The following is a 23278-nucleotide window of genomic DNA, read 5'->3' as shown; positions in this document are numbered from 1 at the left end:
TTTTTTATGTTGTATGAGATTTTTCCTGCTTGCTGTATTTTGTTGAGTGCATGGATCCCAGAAGATCTCAAGTGGAATGTTGTTAGCATGAGAGAGACTGATTTATGCTCAAGGACATGACCCTAAGCTCACTATTGGGTGGAAGAGGCCACCTATGAAATGAGAAACAACATTTTTCTTATCCAGGCAACTGGAGACAGGGCTGCTTCCAAAAGTGTTTCTCCAGCAGCAGTGTCATCAACACAGATTTTCAAATTCGGTATCATGTGTCCTATTACCTGCTTCATTGCATTTGTAAATTGCTTGTGTTAAAAAGCCATAAGCACAATTTGGCAGGCCTGTTCCTCACATATTAAAACAGTTAAAATGTACCTTTAAGGGATACAAAGTAATGATTGGAAAGCCAAAATTCCCAGCCAGCAAGTGCTGAGGGAATGCCTTAGCTGCCCCAAACAGATTTGCAGTTAATTTTTAAGTGTCAGTGCAAGCAGTTGGTCTAATCACATTTTCTCCTTGACAGAGGGCTTTGCAATGGCTGCAACTTCTGACTCAACCCTAGAACACAGCAGAACATGCTTGGCAGATATTTGGAAATAAGAGAAAATGTTAGATAGTAATACTTGCTCCTGAAACTTTAGTAAGATACCTTGCCTTGATCATGAGTGAAAGGATAATTTGCCTGAATAAAGTTTTCACCCATCTCTTACCAGTCTTTGCTACTCTGCTATGAATTACCCAAATAGGAGTAGTTCACAAATAATTCCCGTTCTTCTCTTTCTCTCTCTCCCTGCTCCCAACACAGAGAAAGATGCATGCATCAGCTACACTTAAAGGGTTTTTTAAAATTTATTTCTAAATGTTATGTGGCAGCCTGGATGGGAGGGAAGTCTGGTGGAGATTGGATACATTTGTGTATATATGTATATGTATATACATATATATATGTATATACATATATACACACATATATATATATGGCTGAGTCCTTTTGCTATCCACCTGAAACTATCATAACACTGTTAATCAGCTATACTCCAAGGTAAGATTAAAAGTTTCTTTTTTTTAATGTCAAGGAAATTAAGGGGGAGAGATGGTTTGTCCTGATTTTTATTGATTGCTATGTGACTTTGTCATTTGATCTTATTCACCACTATAATCCAGGCAGCTTAATTCTGGAGCCTGTACTATTAGTCACCATGCTATACTGCATTTTATTTAACAAAGAAGATGAGTGAGGATTCTTTAAATAATAAAGGTTACTAAGGGAGAGGCCAGACCAGAACCCCATGATACTCCTAAATGCTTTCTCTCACTTCTTCCCCTCCCTCATCTAATTCCACAGAGTTGGGCTTAAAACAAAGAGTGTAAGAGAGTAGCACTAGAGGAATAAAGTGAAAAGCAGGTATTATTTTGCAGCAATAATTATGAAAAATCTGAGAGCTGCAGTCTTGCTCCGTGAGACCAGTGTATATTCACTTTGCTGCAGTGTCATTGTTTGCATTCACTGATCATTTGCAAAATTAGCCTCTGCCGTCTGTGGGGTCGCACAGAGTCGGACACGACTGAAGCAACTTAGCAGCAGCAGCAGCAGCAGAGAGAGGAACATATTCTTTATGATAATCCACACCTATTAGTACAGATTTGGTTTTTTTCTTTCAATCAATGTGTGTACTATAGAGTAAATAAAATTATGTCAGACAGTATCTCATTCTTTGGGCTTTTTGTGTATGTGTGTGTGTGCAGGAAGACTTCAAAGGATTTCATAGATCTCTCCAAAAAGTGTATTTACTAGTAGATATTAATAATGAAGATTACACGTAGCATTTTCAGATAAATTGCATCAGTCTTTAGGAGCAGTGAAAAACTCTTCCTTGACATAAAGCAGTGGTTTTGTGATAGAACCATAATTAAGCTAGTAAACACCAAGAGGAGTGGTATTGAAAGTGCGGTGACTGTGCGTTTTTCAAGGAAAATAGGAAGAGAAGGACCCGCTTGACTAGAGCCTCTCCTGTGGATTGTATGTCTGGCACTGACAATCCTGTTATGCTAAAACAATCTTCCTGTAGCTCATTATATAAAATAACCTAAGACACTGCCTCTCCATCCCTATCTTGGACCGTGTTCCAGCCCATGTGTGCACTACACTGGTCCTCTTTCCATTCCCAGTACCCATCTCACCCTCCCCTCACAGGGCTTTTGTCCCTCTGTCCGTGTCCTGGAAGTCTCTTTGTCCCTCTGTTCGTTTTTCAGACCCCTGGTTCTGTATTACTTCACAGGGACATCATCCCTGACTTCCCTCATTCGGTCATCTGCCCCTGTGAATCGCTCTCTTTGTTTCTGTATTGTTCCTTTCCAGTGCTTGTCAGAATTGAAATTTCATGTTTGTGTGAGTAATGCATTAAGATCTATTTCCGCCGGTCGACTGTAGGACCTGAGACAGCAGGGACCGTTATATACTCAGCATCTAGCACATTGCTGCCACGTAGCAGACACCCAGAAAACATTTGTAGAGTCCATAAAGAAAAGAATGAACACATTTTTCTGTTTTCATTGTTTCCAACCACTTTAGTGTGGCTCAAAACCTTGTAAATAGTAGTAGACTAGCATCCATTTAACTAGAAAGAGAAGCATATTAATATAATAGCAAGCATAGAGTCAGACCTGCTAATACAGAAAAATGACAAAGAAGGGCTTCCTTGGTGGCTCGGTGGTAAAGAATCCTCTTGCCGATGCAGGACACACCAGTTTGATCCCTGATCCTGGAGGATCCCACATACCGTGGAGCAACTAAGCCCATGTGCCACAACTATTGAGCCTGTGCTCTGGAGCCCATAAGCCACGACTACTGAAACCTATGTGCCCTAGAGCCTGGGCCCCACTGCACTGAGAAGCCTGCACTCTGCATCAACAGAGTAGCCCTCACTCTGTAAAACTAGAGAAAGCCCTCAAGCAGCAATGAAGACCCAGAGTAGCCAAAAATAAATAAATATTTAAAAAAAGAAAAAGATGTTGTGAAAAGTCTAATTTTATCTCTTGCTTATTTGGTGGTTTTTCTATTTTCCTTCAATTCTATATATTATTATTAGTTACAAATATGCTTTAAATATATGCTTTTCCCCATCTTTTACTTCTTTCTTTCTCTCATCCCTTCCATTTTAGAGACTCTGAGATTTAGAATATGTGTCTTTCTGTTCTTTTCTTTTGTTGTCCTATGTGGCAGTAAATTCTGACAAAAGAGTCTGAAAACATTATATCTCTGGTAGTTTTTTGTTTGTTTTTAATGAAGTCCTGAATGTCTTGCTGAATATATCTTAAGATTCCCCCTTGAGTAGGCTGGTCATTTGTTCAGAATATGGACAGGGCATTTTTCCTTTTCCCCTTGGATTTCTTCTCTATCCGCCTCTTCACCCTGCTTTGTCCCCTAAGAAGCTAACATTTATGATGGCATCAACAGGCTCTCTTGTCCACTGGCTCCCAACTTGGTTTACTCTGGGCAGGGGGTGGGTATCAACAGTAGATTGGACGGACTTCTCTGGTGGTCCAGTGGCTAAGATTCTTCACTTCCAGTGCAGGGGATGCAGGTTTGATCCCTGATTAAGGAACTAAGATCCCACATGCAACACAGCTCAGCCAAAAAATTAACATAAACAAACCAAACACCAGTAGATAAGAGTATAAGAGAAATGGCTTAATGGAACTTATTCCTCTGACTCTCTTCCTGGTAGGTCACCACAGGTGAGCTTCACCCCTCTACGTAAGGCCCAAGTCCAGTTAGTCAACTCTTTTTCATTTGGCTTCTCTCTCTGGATTTGGGGAACTCCTTCCTCCTTTGCCCTTTCAGGTCTAGACGTAACAACGATTCTATTGTAGTTAGCCTCTGGGTTCTGAACAAGCTATTCCTCTTTTCCTTAACTCTGCTCATACCTTTGTCAATATTTCCTTATTGAACTCTCTGCAGTTATCTCATGTGAGTATAACATCTATTTGCTGCTAGGATTCTTCTGTATTCTAGAAAACAGCGGCCCAACCTTGAAAGATATTGCTTCCTAGGTGGTGAATTAACTGGGTCTTCCGTAGGGTATTTTGTTCCATAAGGCTGGCAATTCTGGTTGATTGAGTTGAGTGTTGGTCATCCACTCCTGACAAATTTGTCACATAAGCATTGCTCTGATCCAGGTCAGTGTAAATAAAATTCTGTTAACCAAAACCCACATACAGTCTTCATTCCTGTTGTTTTCATGATTCCTTTTTCACAAAAATCATTGAACAAGTACTTTTCCATCTGGTTATTGAAAACCATCTCTATAGAGGGGTCTAAGCAGCCACATGAGACCTAAGTATCTTCATATTCTGAGTGCATTTGGAGGTCAGTACTTCTAATATTTCTTAAGCTTTTTTGCCATTGGTTGTCCAGTATTTTTTCTTTTCCAGTTTGTGATAATGTGGTCAAACCATTTGCCTCTGTCTATGAATAGATAAGTGATTCAGTTCATGTCTTCTTTCAGTCAAAGTAGATAATCAGAAAAATGCCTCCTGATTAGTGACAACAGATCCTCCATAACCATCTATATATATGATTTTATTTTTTTCTTTAGTTAAATAATCATAGGGACCTTTCCATGAGCCATGGATATATGGTTGAAGCTATGCCTCAGAAGTCAACACACTATTATATTGAGCAATTTTCTTATGTAACTTCCTTGTGCCTTCATGACCTTCTCCAGCATTATATGGATATAGCACTTCTACTCAATAATGGAGTGCAATACTGGGAACAGCCAACTTTAGGCTTGATGGATCAGATAACATTCAGATCCCTGATGGGTTTCTCATGTCATTAGGTGATTATCCAAGGTTCAGAAGCTACCTCTCAAAAGAAGTTATTTGCTAAAAGGATATGAATTTTCTCCAAAGTCATAGGAACCTCTGTGATCCTCTAATAGTCATTTGCCACAGTTGGCATATAACATCCTGCTCTCTGACGGATATTTTAAGTACCATTGAGTCCACTCTTCCATACATACCTAGTGGCAGACCTGCTAGTATGGTAACCTGGATTATCTAAAAAGCACTTCATTTCTCGGGGCAGACATTAAATGCTGTGCCTCTTTTTTAATAACAGACAGTGCAAGGTACAGCAGCTTATCTTTTACTTTGGAGGAGATATCACTACCCGGCCCTCAGATCTTCACTGAAGGACTCCTGTATTTTCATGAGATTTATCTCCCTTCCATTAGCACACATATGTCTTTGTAAGACATCTGGATTGCATGCCATCCAGTACTCTCCAGATCTTAGGAGCATGATGCCATCAGTGTAAGGGATTTGTGTGGTATCCTGTGAAGCAAGATATTATTCAAACCCTACAGACTAAACTGTGACAAAGAGCTAGGGGGTCAGATAACTTTGAGGGGAGACAGTGAGGAAGCAACACTACCACTACCAGGTGAAAGCAAATGTTCCTGGTGTTTTACACTTACTGGGAAAGCTTTTGTTATTAATAGAGCAATTGCTGCATCCAAGCTGACAGAAGCTGCTTTGATTTATTCTAGTAGAGAGACTACAACTTTAACAGAAGCTAAAATTAAGGCCATGACTTGGTTAGGCTTAAGCGAATCCATTATCATTCTTCAGAAACCATCTTCCCTCTTCACTGGCCAAACAGGGTGATATATAGTTTCCTTAGGGAGAATGTGCTAATTATTAATTAGTGTTACACTAAGTATGAATGTGTTCATCTCTATATTTTCAGAGTCTTTATGTGCCTGTCATATAGCAAGCCCAAATGAATGAATGAATGACAGTTAATAGAAATTTGATGACTGACAGTTCAGTATAGATGAATGAATGGGAGTCTGACTGTATTCTAGACTGTTACTTTAAGATAAAGCTTTTCATGTTAACTTTTATAATATTGCTTCTGTTTTATGTTTTGGTTTTTTGGGTGTGAGACATGTGGGATCCTAGATCCCCGGCCAGGGATTGAACCTGCACCGTCTGCACTGGAAGGTGAAGTCTTAACCCCTGGATCACCAGGAAAATCCCTCTGTTAACTTTTTTAAAAGAAATAAGGTAAATAGGTATCAGATACTGTATGATTGGTTATAGGCCCAGTCCCTTGGACTGCAAGGAGATCCAACCAGTCCATTCTAAAGGAGATCAGTCCTGGGTGTTCATTGGAAGGACTGATGCTAAAGCTGAAACTCCAATACTTTGGCCACCTGATGCAGAGAACTGACTCATTTGAAAAGAACCTGATGCTAGAAAAGATAGAAGGCAGGAGGAGAAGGAGACAACAGAGGATGAGACAGTTGGATGGCATCACCGTCTCGATGGACATGAGTTTGAGTAAACTTTGGGAGTTGGTGAGGGACAGGGAAGCCTGGTGTGCTGCAGTCCATGGGGTCACAAAGAGTTGGACATGACTGAGAAACTAAACTGAACTGAACTGATACATGGTGATCAGCTGAATAAAAGTAAATGAATGGGGTATATGTATACATGTAGCTGATTGACTTTGCTGTACAGCAGAAAACTAACACAACATTGTAAAACAACTGCTGCTGTCGCTAAGTCCCTTCAGTCGTGTCCGACTCTGTGCGACCCCATAGACAGCAGCCCACCAGGCACCTCCGTCCCTGGGATTCTCCAGGCAAGAACACTGGAGTGGGTTGCCATTTCCTTCTCCAATGCATGAAAGTGAAAAGTGAGCGTGAAGTCGCTCAGTCGGGTCTGACTTTTCGCGACCCCATGGACTATAGATACCAGGCTCCTCCGTCCATGGGATTTTCCAGGCAAGAGTACTGGAGTGCGTTGCCATTTCTTTCTCCTTGTAAAACAGCTATTCTCCTATAACATTTAATTTAAAAGAGAAAATGAGATTATTCAGGTCTTCTGCCTATTTCTAACCAAGTTGTTGGGTTTTTTGATGTTAAGTTGTAGGAGCTGTTTATAGAATTTGGATATTAACCCCTTCTTGGTCATATCATTTGCAAATATTTTCTCCAGTTCAATAGGTTATGTTTTTATTTGGTTTATGGTTTCCTTTATTGTGCAAAAGCTTTGAAGTTTAATTAGGTCCCATTTATTTATTTTATTTTTTTGCTTTAGGAGACAGATCCAAAAGTCTTGCTACATTTTTTGTCAAAGACTATTCAGCCTGTTTTCTTCTAGGAGTTTTATGGTTTCAAATCTTACATTGGAATCCAATGTACATTCCAATCTTACATAGCAGGGAGGGAACACATCCATCCATCAACAGAAAATTGGATTAAAGCATGGCCCTGCCCTTTAGAACAAGACCCAGTTTCCCCCTCAGTCAGTCTCTCCCATCAGGAAGCTTCCAAAAGCCTCTTATCCTTCTCCATTAGATGGCCTACAGACTGAAAACCACAATCACAGAAAACTAGCCAATCTGATCACATGGACCACAACCTTGTCTAACTCAATGAAACTATATGAGCCATGCTGTGTAGGGCCACCAAAAGCAGATGGGTCATGGTGGAGAGTTCTGACAAAATGTGGTCCCCTGGAGAAGGGAATGGCAAACCACTTCAGGATTCTTGCCTTGAGAACCCCATGAATAGTATGAGAAGGCAAAAAGATAAGACACTGAAAGATGTTGGTAGGTGCCCAATATGCTACTGGAGATCACTGGAGAAATAACTCCAGAAAAAATGAAGAGATAGAGCCAAAACAAAAACAACACCTAGTTGTGGATGTGACTGGTGATGGAAGCAAGGTCCAGTGCTGTAAAGAGCAATATTGCATAGGAACCTGGAATGTTAGGTCCATGAATTGAGGCAAATTGGAAATGGTCAAATAGGAGATGGAAAGAGTGAATGTTGACATTTTAGGAATAAGCCACCTAAAATGGACTGGAATGGGTGAATTTAACTCAGAACCATTATATCTACTACTCTGGGCAAGAATCCCTTAAAAGAAATGGAGTAGCCATCATAGTCAACAAAACAGTCTGAAATGCAGTTCTTTGATGCAATTTCAAAACTGACAGAATGATCTCTGTTCATTTCCAAGGCAAGCCATTCAATATCACTGTAATTCAAGTTTATGACCCAACCAGTAATGTTGAAGCTGAACAGTTCTATGAAGACCTACAAAATTTTTTAGAACTAACATCCAAAAAAGATGTCCTTTTCATTATAGAAGACAAATGCAAAAGTAGGAAGTCAAGAAACACCTGGAGTAACAGGCAAATTTGGCCTTGGAATACAGAGTGAGGCAGGGCAAGTCTAATAGAGTTTTGCCATGAGAATGCACTGTTCAGAGCAAATACCCTCTTCCAAAAGGATAAGAGAAGGCTACACATGGAAATCACCAGATGGTCAATACCGAAATCAAATTGATTATATTCTACACAACCAAAGATGGAAAAGCTCTATACAGTCAGCAAAAACAAGACTGGGAGCAGACTGTGGTTCAGATCATGAACTCTTTATTGCCAAATTCAAACTTAAACTGAAGAAAGTAGGGAAAACCACTAGACCATTCAGGTATGACCTAAATTAAATCCCTTATGATTATATAGTGGAAGTGAGAAATAGATTTAAGGGACTAGATTGATATACAGAGTGCCTGATGAATTATAGACATTGTACAGGAGACAGGGAGCAAGACTATCCTCAAGAAAAACAAATGTAAAAAAGCAAAATGGCTGTCTGACGAAGACTTACAAATAGCTGAGAAAAGAAGAGAAGTGAAAGGCAAAGGAGAAAAGGAAAGATAGACCCATTTGAATGCAGAATTCCAAAGAATAGCAAGGAGAGATAAGAAAACCTTCCTCAGTGATCAGTGCAAAGAAACAGAGGAAAACAATAGAATGGGAAAGACTGGAGATCTCTTAAAGAAAATCAGAGATACCAAGGGAACTTTTCATGCAAAGATGGGCACAATAAAGGACAGAAATGGTATGGACCTAACAGAAGCAGAAGATAGTAAGAAGAGGTGGCAAGAATACACAGAAGAACTGTACAAAAAAGATCTTCATGACCCAGATAATCACGATGATGTGATCACTCACCTAGAGCCAGACATCCTGGAATGCTGAAGTCAAATGGCCTTAGGAAGCATCACTACAAACAAAGCTAGTGGAGGTGATGGAATTCCACTTGAGCTATTTCAAATCCTAAAAGATGATGCAGTGAAAGTACTGCACTCAATATGCCAGCAAATTTGGAAAACTCAGCAGTGGCCACAAGACTCAAAAAGTTCAGTTTTCGTTTCAATCCCAAAGAAAGGCAATGCTAAAGAATGTTCAAACTACTGCACAGTTGCACTCATCCCACACATTAGCAAAGAAATGATCAAAATTCACCAAGCCAGGCTTCAACCGTACATAAACCATGAACTTCCAGATGTTCAAGCTGGATTTAGAAAAGGCAGAGGAACCAGAGATCAAATGGCCAACATCCGTTGGATCATCGAAAAAGCGAGAGTTCCAGAAAAACATGAAATTCTGCATTATTGACTATGCCAAAGCCTTAGACTCTGAGGATAACAACAAACCATGGAAAATTATTAAAGACATGGGAATACCAGAACACCTGACCTGCCTCCTGAGAAATCTGTATGCATGTCAGGAAGCAACAGTTAGAACTGGACATGGAACAACAGACTGGTTCCAAATCGGGAAAAGAGTACGTCAAGGCTGTATATTGCCACCCTGTTTATTTAAGTTCTATGCAGAATACATAATGAGAAACACTGTGCTGGAAGAAGCACAAGTTGGAATCAAGATTGCCGAGAGAAATATCAATAACCTCAGATATGCAGATGACACCACCCTATGGCAGAAAAGTGAAGAAGAACTAAAGAGCCTCTTGATGAAAGTGAAAGAGGAGAGTGGAAAGGTTGGCTTGAAGCTCAGCATTCAGAAAACGAAGACCATGGCGTCTGGTCCCATCACTTCATGGCAAACAGATGGGAAAAAATGGAAACAGTGGCAGACTTTATTTTGGGGGGGCTCTAAAATCACTGCAGATGGTGACTGCAGCCCTGAAATTCAAAGATGTTTGCTTTGGAAGAAAAGTTATGGCCAACCTAGACAGCATATTAAAAAGCAGAGACATTACTTTGCCAACAAAGGTCCATCTAGTCAAGGCTACGATCTTTTCAGTAGTCATGTATGGATATGATAGTTGGACTATAAAGAAACCTGAGCAGAGAAGAATTGATGCTTTGGAACTGTGGTGTTGGAGAAGACTCTTGAGAGTCCCTTGGACTGCAAGTGGATCCAACCAATCCATCCTAAAGGAGATCAGTCCTGAGTGTTTATTGAAAGAACTGATGTTGAAGCTGAAACTCCAATACTTTGGCCACCTGATGTGAAGAACTGACTCATTTGAAAAGATCTGGATGCTGGGAAAGTTTGAAGGCAGGAGAAGAAGGGGAAAACAGAGGATGAGATGGTTGGATGGCATCACCGACTCAATGGGCATGAGTTTGAGTAAACTCCAGGAGTTGGTAATGCACATGGAGGCCTGTTGTGCTGCAGTCCATGGGGTCACTAGGAGTCATACACGACTGAGCAACTGAACTGAACTGAACTAATCTTACATATAGGTCTTTTCCATTTTAAGATTATTTTTGTATATGGTGTTAGAGAATGTTCCAATTTCATTCTTTTGCATCTAGGTCTCCAGTTTTCCCAACACCACCTACTGAAGAAATTGTCTTTTCTCTATTATATATTTTTGCCTCCTTTCCTGTATATTGGCTATAAATGTGTGAGTTTGTCTCCTGACTTTCTATTCTGCTCCATTGTTCTATGTGTCTTTTTTTTTTTTTTACGCCAATACCACAGTGTTTTGATTATGGTAGCTTTGTTGTATAGTCTGAACTTAGGAAGCATGGTTCCTCCAGCTCTGTTCTTCTTTGTCAAGATTGCCTTGGCTATTTGAAGTATTTTCTCCTTCTATGCAAATTTTAAAATATACATTTTTTTAAAGAATACACACTGATGGCCAATGGGCACTTAAAAAGATGATCAACATTGTTAATCATCAGAGAAATGCAAATTAAAACTACAACTAAGTATCACCTCATACCTTTAAGAACAAATATTGTCAAAAAAGAACACAAATAACAAATGGTGAGGATTCAGACAAAACGGAACCCTTGTATACTGTTAGTGGAATTGTAAATTGGTGTAACAACTATGGAAAACAGAACAGAGGTTTCTCAAAAGAACAAAAGACAAGATGGCGGAGGAATAGGACGGCAAGACCACTCTCTCCCCACAAATTCATCAAAAGAACATTTGAACACGGAGTAAAGTCCACAAAACAACTTCTGAATGCTGGCAGAGGACATCAGGCACCCAGAAAAGCAGCCCATTGTCTTCAAAAGGATGTAGGAAAAAACATAAAAGATAAAAAGAGAGACAAAAGAGGTAAGGACGGAGCTCCATCCCGGGAAGGGAGGTTTTAAAAAGAGTGAAGTTTCCAAACACCAGGAAACACTCTCACTGGCTAGTCTGTGGCGAGCCTTGGAACCTCAGAGGTCCACATATGGGAGGAAAAAGAAAGAAATAATTAAAGCCCACAGATTACCCACCAAACGGTAACTCCCAGCGGAGAAGCAGCGCAGACGCCTGCATATGCCATTAGCAAGTGGGGGCTGGGCAGGGAGGAGCCGGCTGAACTGCTTAGAGAGAGGATTGGGCTTGAATGCCACGAGAACAATCTGAAGCAGACTGCGATAGCTTCCCCACGAAAAGGCAGAAAGCTCTAACCTAAGACTCCGCCAGCCCCGCTCCCAGAACAAAGGACTGAGCAGAGCGAGCCGGCTGCAGTTGGCCCATCCCCCATCCCCCACTGAGACAGGCAAGGAGGTCAGCCAGAGCTGGAGGGGGCAACCATGGCCCCAGAAAGGCATCCGATACAAACTACTTGTTGCTAATCAAGATTTGGGCTCGGGCCAGTCGATATCCGCTTGAGAAGGTGCACCAGTTGTACACCCAGAAAACTGAGTGGCAGGGACTGGGGAGGTGATAAGTTGCAGTGACCGCGCTCGCCAAACACCTGGTCCCCTGAGCTGCTCAGATGGGGAAGGCACAAAACGCAGGCCCAACCAAGTCTGCGCCTTTGTGGAGTACCCAAGAACCTGAACTTGAGCCACTCAGACCTGGGAAGTGCATACAACCCGGCGCCGGCCTCAGACAGTTCCCAGCAGAGCAACCTAGAGCCTGTGCAGTGTAGACTGGGACAGCACACGCGCTGTGAGCGGGGGCAAACCCAGTGTGGCCGAGACACTGAGAGCACTCCCCAAAGACACCAGAGATATTTGTCTGCAGCGTTCCTCCCTTCCCAGAACAGGACTGAACAACTGAGCCTTAAAATGTGTCCACCCACCCCCTAGTATCAGGGCAGAAATTAGACACTGAAGAGACCAGCAAACAGAAGCTAAAACAGAGGGAACCACCTTGGAAATGACAGATAGAGAAGTCTAGAGACTACTCCAAGAATAAGACCAAAAACCAGAGGCAAGAGGCTTAAGCCCGAATCCTGAGAACACCAGAGAACTCCTGACTCCAGGGAATATTAATCGATAGGAGCTCATCAAACGCCTCCATACCTACACTAAAACCAAGCACCACCCAAGGGTCAACAAGTTCCAGAGCAAGACATACCATGCAAATTCTCCAGCAACACAGGAAACGAGCCCTGAGCTTCAATATACAGGCTGCCCAAAGTCACTCCAAACCCACTGACATCTCATAACTCATTACTGGACACTTCATTGCACTCCAGAGAGAAGAGAGAAGAAATCCAGCTCCACCCGCCAGAACACCAACACAAGCTTCCCTAACCAGGGAACCTTGACAAGTCACCCGTCCAACCCCAGTGAGGAAACTACATAATAAAGAGAACTCCACAAACGGCCAGAAGAGGGAAAGGCCACCCCAAGCAAAGCAATATAAGCAAGATGAAGAGGCAGAGAAATACCCAGCAAGTAAAGGAACAAGATAAATGCCCACCAACACAAACAAAAGAGGAAGATATAGGGAATCTACATGAAAAAGAATTTCGAATTTTGGTGGTGAAAATGATTCAAAATCTTGAAAGAAAAATGGAGTTACAGATAAATAACCTGGAGAAAAGGATTGAGAAGATGCAAGAAAGGTTTAATAAGGACTTAGAGGAAATAAAATAGAGTCAATATGCAATGAATAATGCAATAGATGAGATCACAAACACTCTGGAGGGAACAAACAGTAGAATAACAGAGGCAGAAGACAGGATAAGCGAGCTAGAAGATAGAATTGTAGAAATAAATGAAACAGAGAGGAAAAAAGAAAAACAAATTAAAAGAAATGACAACAATATTAGAGACCTCTGGGACAATGTTAAATGCTCCAACATTCAAATCATAGGAGTCCCAGAAGAAGAAGACAAAAAGAAAGACCATGAGAGAATACTTGAGGAGATAATAGTTGAAAAGTTCCCCAAGATGGGGAAAGAAATAATCACCCAAGTCCAAGAAACCCAGAGAGTCCCCAACAGGATAAACCCAAGGCGAAATACTCCAAGACACATAGTAATCAAATTAACAAAGATCAAACACAAAGAGCAAATATTAAAAGCAGCAAGGAAAAAGCAGCAAATAACACACAAGGGAATTCCCATAAAGATAACAGCTGTTCTTTCAACAGAAACTCTTCAGGCCAGGAGGGAATGGCAAGACATACTTAAAGTGATGAAAGAAAATAACCTACAGCCCAGATTACTGTACCCAGCAAGGATCTCATTCAAATATGAAGAAGAAATCAAAAACTTTACAGACAAGCAAAAGCTGAGAGAATTCAGCATCACCAAACCAGCTCTTCAACAAATGCTACAAGATCTTCTCTAGACAGGAAACATAGAAAGGGTGTATATCGAACCCAAAGCAATAAAGAAAATGGCAACGGGATCATACTTATCAATAATTACCTTAAACGTAAATGGGTTGAATGCCCCAACCAAAAGACAAAGGCTGGCTGAATGGATACAAAAACAAGACCCCCATATATGTTGTCTACAAGAGACCCACCTCAAAACGAGGGACACATACAGACTGAAAGTGAAGGGCTGGAAAAAGATATTCCATGCAAATAGAGACCAAAAGAAAGCAGGGGTAGCAATACTCATATCAAATAAAATAGACTTTAAAACAAAGGCTGTGAAAAGAGACAAAGAAGGAAACTGCATAATGATCAAAGGATCAATCCAAGATGAAGATATAACAATTATAAATATTTATGCACCCAACATAGGAGCACCGCAATATGTAAGACAATTACTAACAAGTATGAAAGGGGAAATTAACAACAATGCAATAATAGTAGGAGATTTTAATACCCCACTTACATCTATGGATAGATCAACTAAACAGAAAATTAACAAGGAAACACAAACTTTAAATGATCCAATAGACCAGTTAGACCTAATAGATCTCTATAGGACATTTCACCCCCAAACAATGAATTTCACCTTTTTCTCAAGCTCACACAGAACATTTTCCAGGATAGATCACATCCTGGGCCATAAATCTAGCCTTGGTAAATTCAAAAATATTGAAATCATTCCAAGCATCTTTTCTGACCACAATGCAGTAAGATTAGATCTCAATTATGGGAGAAAAACCATTAAAAATGCCAACATATGGAGGCTGAACAACATGCTGCTAAATAATGAACAAATCATAGAAGAAATCAAAAGAGAAATCAAAATAGCATACAAATGAATGAAAATGAAAACACAACAACCCAAAACCTCTGGGACACTGTAAAAGCAGTGCTAAGGGGGAAGATCATAGCAATACAGGCACACCTCAAGAAACAAGAAAAAAGTCAACTAAATAACCTAACCCAACATCTAAAGAAACTAGAAAATGAAGAAATGAAGAACCCCAGGATTAGTAGAAGGAAAGAAATCATAAAAATTAGGGCAGAGATAAATGCAAAAGAAACAAAAGAGACCATAGCAAAAATCAACAAAGCTAAAAGCTGATTCTTTGAGAAGGTAAATAAAATTGACAAACCACTAGCCAGACTCATCAAGAAACAAAGGGAGAAGAACCAAGTCAATAAAATTAGAAATGAAAATGGAGAGATCACAACCGACAACACAGAAATACAAAGGATTATTAGAGAATACTATCAGCAATTATATGGCAATAAAATGGATAACCTGGAAGAAATGGACAAATTCCTAGAAAAGTACACCGTTCCAAAACTGAACCAGGAAAAAATAGAAAATCTGAATAGATCCATCACAAGCACAGAACTAGAGGCTGTAATCAGAAATCTTCCAGCAAACAAAAGCCCAGGTCCAGACGGCTTCAGAGCTGAATTCTACCAAAAATTTAGAGAAGAGCTAACACCTATTCTACTTAAACTCTTCCAGAAAAATTGCTGAGGAAGGGAAACTTCCAAACTCATTCTATGAGGCCACCATCACCCTAATCCCAAAACCTGGTAAAGATCCCACAAAAAAAGAAAACTACAGGCCAGTATCACTGATGAACATAGATGCAAAAATCCTTAACAAAATTCTAGCAATCAGAATCCAACAACACATTAAGAAGATCATACATCATGACCAAGTGGGTTTGATCCCAGGAATGCAAGGATTCTTCAATATCCGCAAATCAATCAACGTAATACACCACATTAACAAACTGAAAAATAAAAATCATATGATTATCTCAATAGATGCAGAGAAAGCCTTTGACAAAATTCAACATCCATTTATGATAAAAACCCTCCAGAAAGTGGGAATAGAAGGGATATATCTCAACATAATAAAAGCTGTATATGACAAACCCACAGCAAACATTATCTGCAACGGTGAAAAACTGAAAGCGTTTCCCCTAAAGTCAGGAACAAGACAAGGGTGCCACTACTGACCACTACTATTCAACATAGTTCTGGAAGTTTTGGATACAGCAATCAGAGCAGATAAAGACATAAAAGGAATACAAATTGGAAAAGAAGAAGTAAAACTTTCACTGTTCGCTGATGACATGATCCTCTACACAGAAAACCCTAAAGACTCTACCAGAAAACTACTAGGGCTAATTAACCAATACAGTAAAGTTGCAGGATATAAAATCAACACACAGAAATCACTTGCATTCCTATACACTAATAATGAGAAAATAGAAAGAGAAATTAAGGAAACTATTCCATTCACTGTTGCAACAAAAAGAATTAAATACTTAGGAATATATCTACCTAAGGAAACAAAAGACTTGTACATAGAAAACTATAAAACACTAGTGAAAGTAATCAAAGAGGACACTAATAGATGGAGAAATATACCATGTTCATGGATTGGAAGAATATTGTAAAAATGAGTATACTACCCAAAGTAATTTATACATTCAATGCAATCCCTATCAAGCTACCAACGATATTTTTCACAGACTAGAACAAATAATCTCACAATTTGTATGGAAATACAAAAAAACCTCGAATAGCCAAAGCAATCTTGAGGAAGAAGAATGGAACTGGGGGAATCAACCTGCCAGACTTCAGGCTCTACTACAAAGCCACAGTCATCAAAACAGTATGGTACTGGCATAAAGACATAAATATAGATCAATGGAACAAAACAGAAAGCCCAGAGATAAATCCACACACCTATGGACACCTTATCTTTGACAAAGGAGGCAAGAATATAAAATGGAGAAAAGACAGTCTCTTTAACAAGTGGTGCTGGGAAAACTGGTCAGCCACTTGTAAAAGAATGAAACTAGAACACTTCCTAACACCATACACCAAAATAAACTCAAAATGGATTAGAGAGCTAAATGTAAGACCAGAAACTATAAAACTCCTAGAGGAGCACATAGGCAAAACACCCTCTGACATAAATCACAGCAGGATCCTCCAAGACCCACCTCCCAGAATATTGGAAATAAAAGCAAAAATAAACAAATGGGACCTAATTAAAATCAAAAGCTTCTGTACAGCACAGGAAACTATAAGTAAGGTGAAAAGACAGCCTTCAGAATGGGAGAAAATAATAGCAAATGAAGCAACTGATAAAGGATTAATCTCCAAAATATACAAGCAGCTCCTGCAGCTCAATTCCAGAAAAATAAATGACCCAATCAAAAAATGGGCCAAAGAACTAAACAGACATTTCTCCAAAGAAGACATAAAGAACGCTAACAAACACATGAAAAATTGCTCGACATCCCTCATAATCAGAGAAATGCAAATCAAAACCACAATGAGATACCATTTCACACCAGTCAGAATGGCTGCTATCCAAAAGTCTACAAGCAATAAATGCTGGAGAGGGTGTGGAGAGAAGGGAACCCTCTTACACTGTTGGTGGGAATGCAAACTAGTACAGCCACTATGGAGAACAGTGTGGAGATTCCTCAGAAAACTGGAAATATTAACTGCCGTATGATCCAGCAATCGCACTCCTGGGCATACACACCGAGGAAACCAGAATTGAAAGAGACATGTACTCCAATGTTCATCGCAGCACTGTTTATAATAGCCAGGACATGGAAGCAACCTAGATGTCCATCTGCAGACGAATGGATAAGAAAGCTTTGGTACATATACACAATGGAGTATTACTCAGCCATTAAAAAGAATGCATTTGAACCAGTTCTATTGAGGTGGATGAAACTAGAGCCTATTATACAGAGTGAAGTAAGCCAGAAAGAAAAACACCAATACAACATACTAACCCATATATATGGAATTTAGAAAGATGCAAATGATAACCCTGTATAGGAGACAGCAAAAGAGACAGAGATGTATAAAACAGTCTTTGGGACTCTGTGGGAGAGGGTGAGGGTGGGATGATTTGGGAGAATGGCAGTGAAACATGTATGTTGTCATATGTGAAACAAATCACCAGTTCAGGGTTGATGCATGTTATAGGATGCTCGGGGGCTGGTGTGTGGGGATGATCCAGAGGGAGGATAAAGGGAGGAGGGAGGTGGGAGGGGGGTTCAGGAAGGGGAACTCATGTACACCCAGGGCAGATTCATGTCAATGTATGGCAAAACCAACCAATATAATATTGTAATAATTAGCCTCCAATTAAAAAAAAAAGAACAAAAGATACAACAGCTACCACATGACCCTAAAATTCCACTTCAAAGAAACAAAAACACTAATTTGAAAAGACATGTGTACTGCAGTCTTCATAGCAGCATTGTTTAGAAATTGCCAAGATAATGGAAGCAACCTAAATGCCTAACAACAGATCAATGGACAAAGAAGATGTGATGTCTGTGTGTGTGTGTATGTGTGCATACACAAATACATACAGTGGAATAGTACTCAGCCATAAAACAGAGTGAAAATTTTGCCATTTGCAACACCAAGGATGAACTTGGAGGGCATTATGTTTAGTTAAATGGATCAGACAGAAAAAGATAAATACTGTATCACTTATATGTGGAGTATAAAAAAATAAACAAGTGAATTTTTTACAAGTACATGGGATTACATGTACAAGTACATGAGAGCATATCCCCCCAAAAATCTGGGAGAAAATAATGTGAAATTTATATATATATTTTAGATTTTTCAGAATGTGAATGAACATCTAAATCAGTGATTCTCAACTGGAGCAATACCACTGCTCCAGGAGTGGTATAGGAGCCACTCCTATAGGAGATCTTTGGGAAAATTGATTTTTTGATTGTTACAATGTTTTGGAGGTATTACTACTTTTAATGAGAGGATGGTGGGTGGGTGGGAGCCACGGAAGATAGAAGCCTGGCAATATATAGGACAATTCTGCACGTTCTGCCAGCTTTCCTATGTCCCACTTATGTAGGTGACAATTTGCTTTTAAATACTTGAATCTAGAACTTCTGTTTTAAAATCACACATTTTAATTTTTGTGTGGTTTTAATATCTACCAAGAGAATTTGAAGAAAGATTGTATTTTTGTAATTTAATAAAATTTGTTCATTTAGGAAAATCATATGACTAATAACACCACTTGTAGTATTTGAATCTCCTACACAATTGCTTGAATACTCCTGCAATCATAACTGTTTTATTCAATGATTCTATCTATAGGTACAAGCATCTGATTATTTCACTGTGTCTTCTAGTTTAGTTACATGTGAGCATTTGCATATTTATATGCATACTGTTTAATTTTAAATTAATTTTAATTTATCATTTACATTACAGTTAGTACACTTACTGTTTTTAAAAGAATTTGTGGTAGATAAGTTATGTTTTATAAATATTATTTCAAGATTTTTATAAAAGGAGCATTGTCAAATATTTGTTATAAAAAGGATGTGTTGAGTATGATGGGATTGAGAAGGACTCACAAAGCCATGATGCTATGGCACTATTAATCACCTTACATAAGAAGCCCTGACATTTGTGGGGAAATATTCTAAAACAGATCTATCCTGGAGAAACTCAACCGAGTCATCTATGTAATGTTAAATTTACTAGTAGCTACATTTAAGGGAGTAAAAAGAAACAGATGAAATTAGTTATAATAATATATGTTTTTAAATTAACCATAACCAAATATTATAATTTCAAATATAATAAAAATAAATAGTATTAATGAGCTATTTCATTCTTTTGTTGTTGTTGTTCATACTGTCTTTAAAACCAGAGATATATTTCACAGTTATAGTATGGCTCGCTTCAGATAAGCCACATTTGTGTGTGAAGTAGACATGTGGTTAGTAGCTATCCTATTGGACAGCACAGTTCTAGAATTTCCATGAATAAAGAAATTCCAAGAAAGGAAGTAAAATGTGAGAAGCCCCTTGCTTTACTAAGGGACAGAATAACTGCTACTGCATATTGCCTTTCCCTCCCTCATTTTTATCCCCCGCCATATTCCTCCAGTGGAAGTGTAGAGAGATGTGGACTTAATGAAGAAGACCAAGAAAACTAGAGGGACTTCCCTCGTAATCCAATGGATAAGACTTTGCCTTCCAATGCAGGGGCTGCAGGTTCGACCCCTGGTCAGCAAGCTAAGATCCTGTATGTCTCACAGCCAAAACACCAAAGCATAAAACAAGCAATATTGAAATAAATTCAATAAAGACTTAAAAAGAGACAGAGAGAGAACTGGATATCCTTGATTGAGGTGACTTGTTTGAACTGACTCTTGCAACTTTCAGCTCAAAGTCTTGATGTTCTAGCTCAAACACAGAGCATCTGCAGCAACATTTCTGTGCTAGAGGCTGCATGGAGAGGTGTAGCAGCCACTTAGTAATTCAAAACTACAAAATCAAGGAAAACTCTTCCCTTGACACTTCTATCTTCATCTTTCCCTCCATTGTCCCTGGGCATCAGATCCCTGTAAGCCAGATGCTTTCTCCTGCCAAGTACAAAGCTCTTTTGTACAGATGGCAGAGGCTCCAAAATTACCTGTGTTATCTCCTTTCCTACCATATGTGTCTAACATACTGCTGATCCTCATTATGCTGATATCTTGTTTCCCACTGTTAACAAGCTCTTTCCTAATCTACCCTTTAGTAGGCAGCAGTATAGCGACTATAATCTAATGTTTAAAGCATGAGCCCTAGAGAGCAGCACTCCTAAGTTCAAACCCTATTTATGCCACTTAAAACCTGAGTGATCTTAAGAAGTAAATAAAACTCTGAGCTGCAAATAATATCTGAAGTGAAAATAATATCCACTTCACAGGCTATTGTGAGATTCAAATGAGAAATTGATGTAATATATTTAGCATAATACTTGATATATGTAAGCATTTAATAAATTGAAGCCTCTTATTATGACACGGTTTCATCAATCTATAATTCCTTCCCTACTCCTGGTCACCTTCCCGATTCTTTCTCAAATCCTAGTCATTTCCCAGTCTTTCCCAGGTCCCACCTTGTCTCCAAGTCTTCTATAGACCTTCTCATTTTCATGTTTGTTGAGAACTCTGACAAACTAAACTGGTATTGACCTCTAGTACAGGACACACAGAGGTCATTTAGTAATTTCTTTAACTAGATGACTGATGATGACAAAAAAAAAAAAAAACTATTGCAGGTGTTACCACAACCCCTCAACCCCTCCAGTCCTTCTAAGTTTGCTTGCCGCTATGGCAGATAGTTTCCTCATGCCCACTGACATGGAGGCATGGGCTGATGTTCTTCTATATGGTTCCTGAGAAGGTCCCCAGCAGCACGGAGTCACCTCACTCACGACATTATCCCACTCATTAACATGCCCTTTATTGACTTTGCTCCCTTCCCTGTCTCACTCTCTTCACTTTCACTTAACTAAAATCACTTTGCAAATTAGCTACCTGCATCAGTGTTTGGTTTCCATGAAATCCAAGTAAGACAGGAGCTTGCATTACTAGGTCCACGTTGGATGCCAAGTACCACATTAGGCATTCCACTTTATCTTCTTTCATATTCTCAGCATTCTTTGGGATTGGGTATTATTATAACCATTTTTAGTAACAAATTAGAATGCCAAGACTAAAACATTTCAGTGACTTTTTTAGGGTCCTAAAAATATTAAGTAGCAAATGTTGTAATCCAAATGCTTCTTTCAGTTCAGTTCCATCGCTCCATTGTGTCTGACTCTTTAAGACCCCATGGACTGCAGCATGCCAGGCTTTCCTGTCCATCACCAACTCCCAGAGCTTGCTCAAATTCTTGTCCATTGAGTCAGTGATGCCATCCAACCATCTCATCCTGATGCAAAGAACTGACCCATTGGAAAAGACCCTGATGCTGGGAAAGTTTGAAGGCAGGAGGAGAAGGGGACGACAGAGGATGAAATGCTTCTTTAGGTGCCATTTTGAATTAAGCATATAAAAAAGGACTAAAACATTTGGGGATAAAGTTTAAAGAAATATATTACAGAAAATAGAGTTTGTAAAATTAGATCTCTTAGGTATCTGACAAACTAAGATATAAAAACAGAATTTAATAAAACAGTGTCTAGAGACATTGTACATTGAACACTTAGTTGTCATTTAAATGCCTTATTTATCATCCACTTTCTTTATTCTGGGAAATGAAGATGGGAGAGAACTGCCTGAATGAGTCAGATTTTATAAGAAGGTATTTAGAAGATGAAACTGATTTAGCCTCTATGACATTGGAGAAAGGATTAGACAATGGAGACTTTTCTGGGTGCTTGGATACTAAAAGGAAAGGCTTGGATGGATAATAAAAATTGAGAAAAATTTCTTTTCTATATTAAAATTGTCATTCAGAATTGATTTATTTTTATCTTTCCAAGTCACACAGGCCGTGTATATATGAGTGATTGAATTGTAACATGAACTGTCAAATCCATTAAATGTGGGTAAGGAGATAACTGGGCAAATGTTAAAAGAAGCAAAGGACAAAGAGATAGGTTTTCCATATGCAGAGGCAAACGTTAGGTGACCAATGCATCTTCCAAATTTTTAGGAACTGGATTTTTTTAACTTTTTATTTTATATTGGGAGTATAACTGATAAAAATGTTGCAGTAGTTTCAGGTGAACAGCAAAGAAACTCAGCCATACATATACATGGTTTCATTCTCCCACAAACTCCCGTGCCACACGAAAGTGTTAGTTGCTCAGTCGTGTCCAACTCTTTGCGACCTCATGGACTATAGCCTGCCAGGTGCCTCTGTCCATGGGATTCTCTAGGCAAAAATACTGGCGTGGGTAGCCATTGCCTTCTCCAGGGGATCTTCCCAACCCAGGGAAGTTCCTAGGGAGATAGAAAGTGGCTCAGTTGGTAAAGAACCTGCCTGCAATGTGGGAAACATGGGTTTGATCCCTGGGTTGGAAGATCTCCTAGAGAATGGAATGGCTACCCGCTCCAATATTCTTGCCTGGAGAATTCCATGACAGAGGATCCTGATGGACTACAGTCTGTGGGGGTCACACAGAGTTATACATGACTGAACGACTAACACTTTCACTTTCAGGTTGCCACATCAGTTCAGTTCAGTCGCTCAGTCGTGTCCGACTCTTTGCGACCCCAGGGCCTGTAGCCTACGAGGCTTCTCCATCCATGGGATTCTCCAGGCAAGAATACTGGAGTGGGTTACCATTTCCTTCTCCAGGGGATCTTCCCGACCCAGGGATCGAACCCAGGTCTCCCGCATTGGAGGCAAACGCTTTAACCTCTGAGCTACCAGGGATAGAATTACATTAATCGAATTAGAGAAATTATAAGCGTTCAGTTAGAATTAGAGTATCTCCCAATTTAGCTACCATATATTACTTTGTGTGTTTCTCTAATATAGCTGGCAAGTGTATAACTCTTAGAAAATAAGGATGATG

General features: G+C 39.5%; 1 protein-coding gene across 1 annotated transcript in view; it reads left to right on the top strand.

Moving 5' to 3' along the window:
- The window catches only part of SLC44A5 (solute carrier family 44 member 5), a 115612-nt gene that overhangs the window by 13328 nt on the left and 79006 nt on the right, over positions 1 to 23278 (top strand). The gene's annotated exons all lie outside the window — the stretch shown is intronic.

The sequence above is a fragment of the Moschus berezovskii genome, chromosome 4 (genome assembly GCF_049115385.1).
Source record: "Moschus berezovskii isolate FMDL1 chromosome 4, NW_MosBer_1.0, whole genome shotgun sequence".
Classification (NCBI taxonomy): domain Eukaryota; kingdom Metazoa; phylum Chordata; class Mammalia; order Artiodactyla; family Moschidae; genus Moschus; species Moschus berezovskii.
Note: the sequence above shows the minus strand (reverse complement) of the source record. Positions and strands in the feature narration are given on the sequence as shown.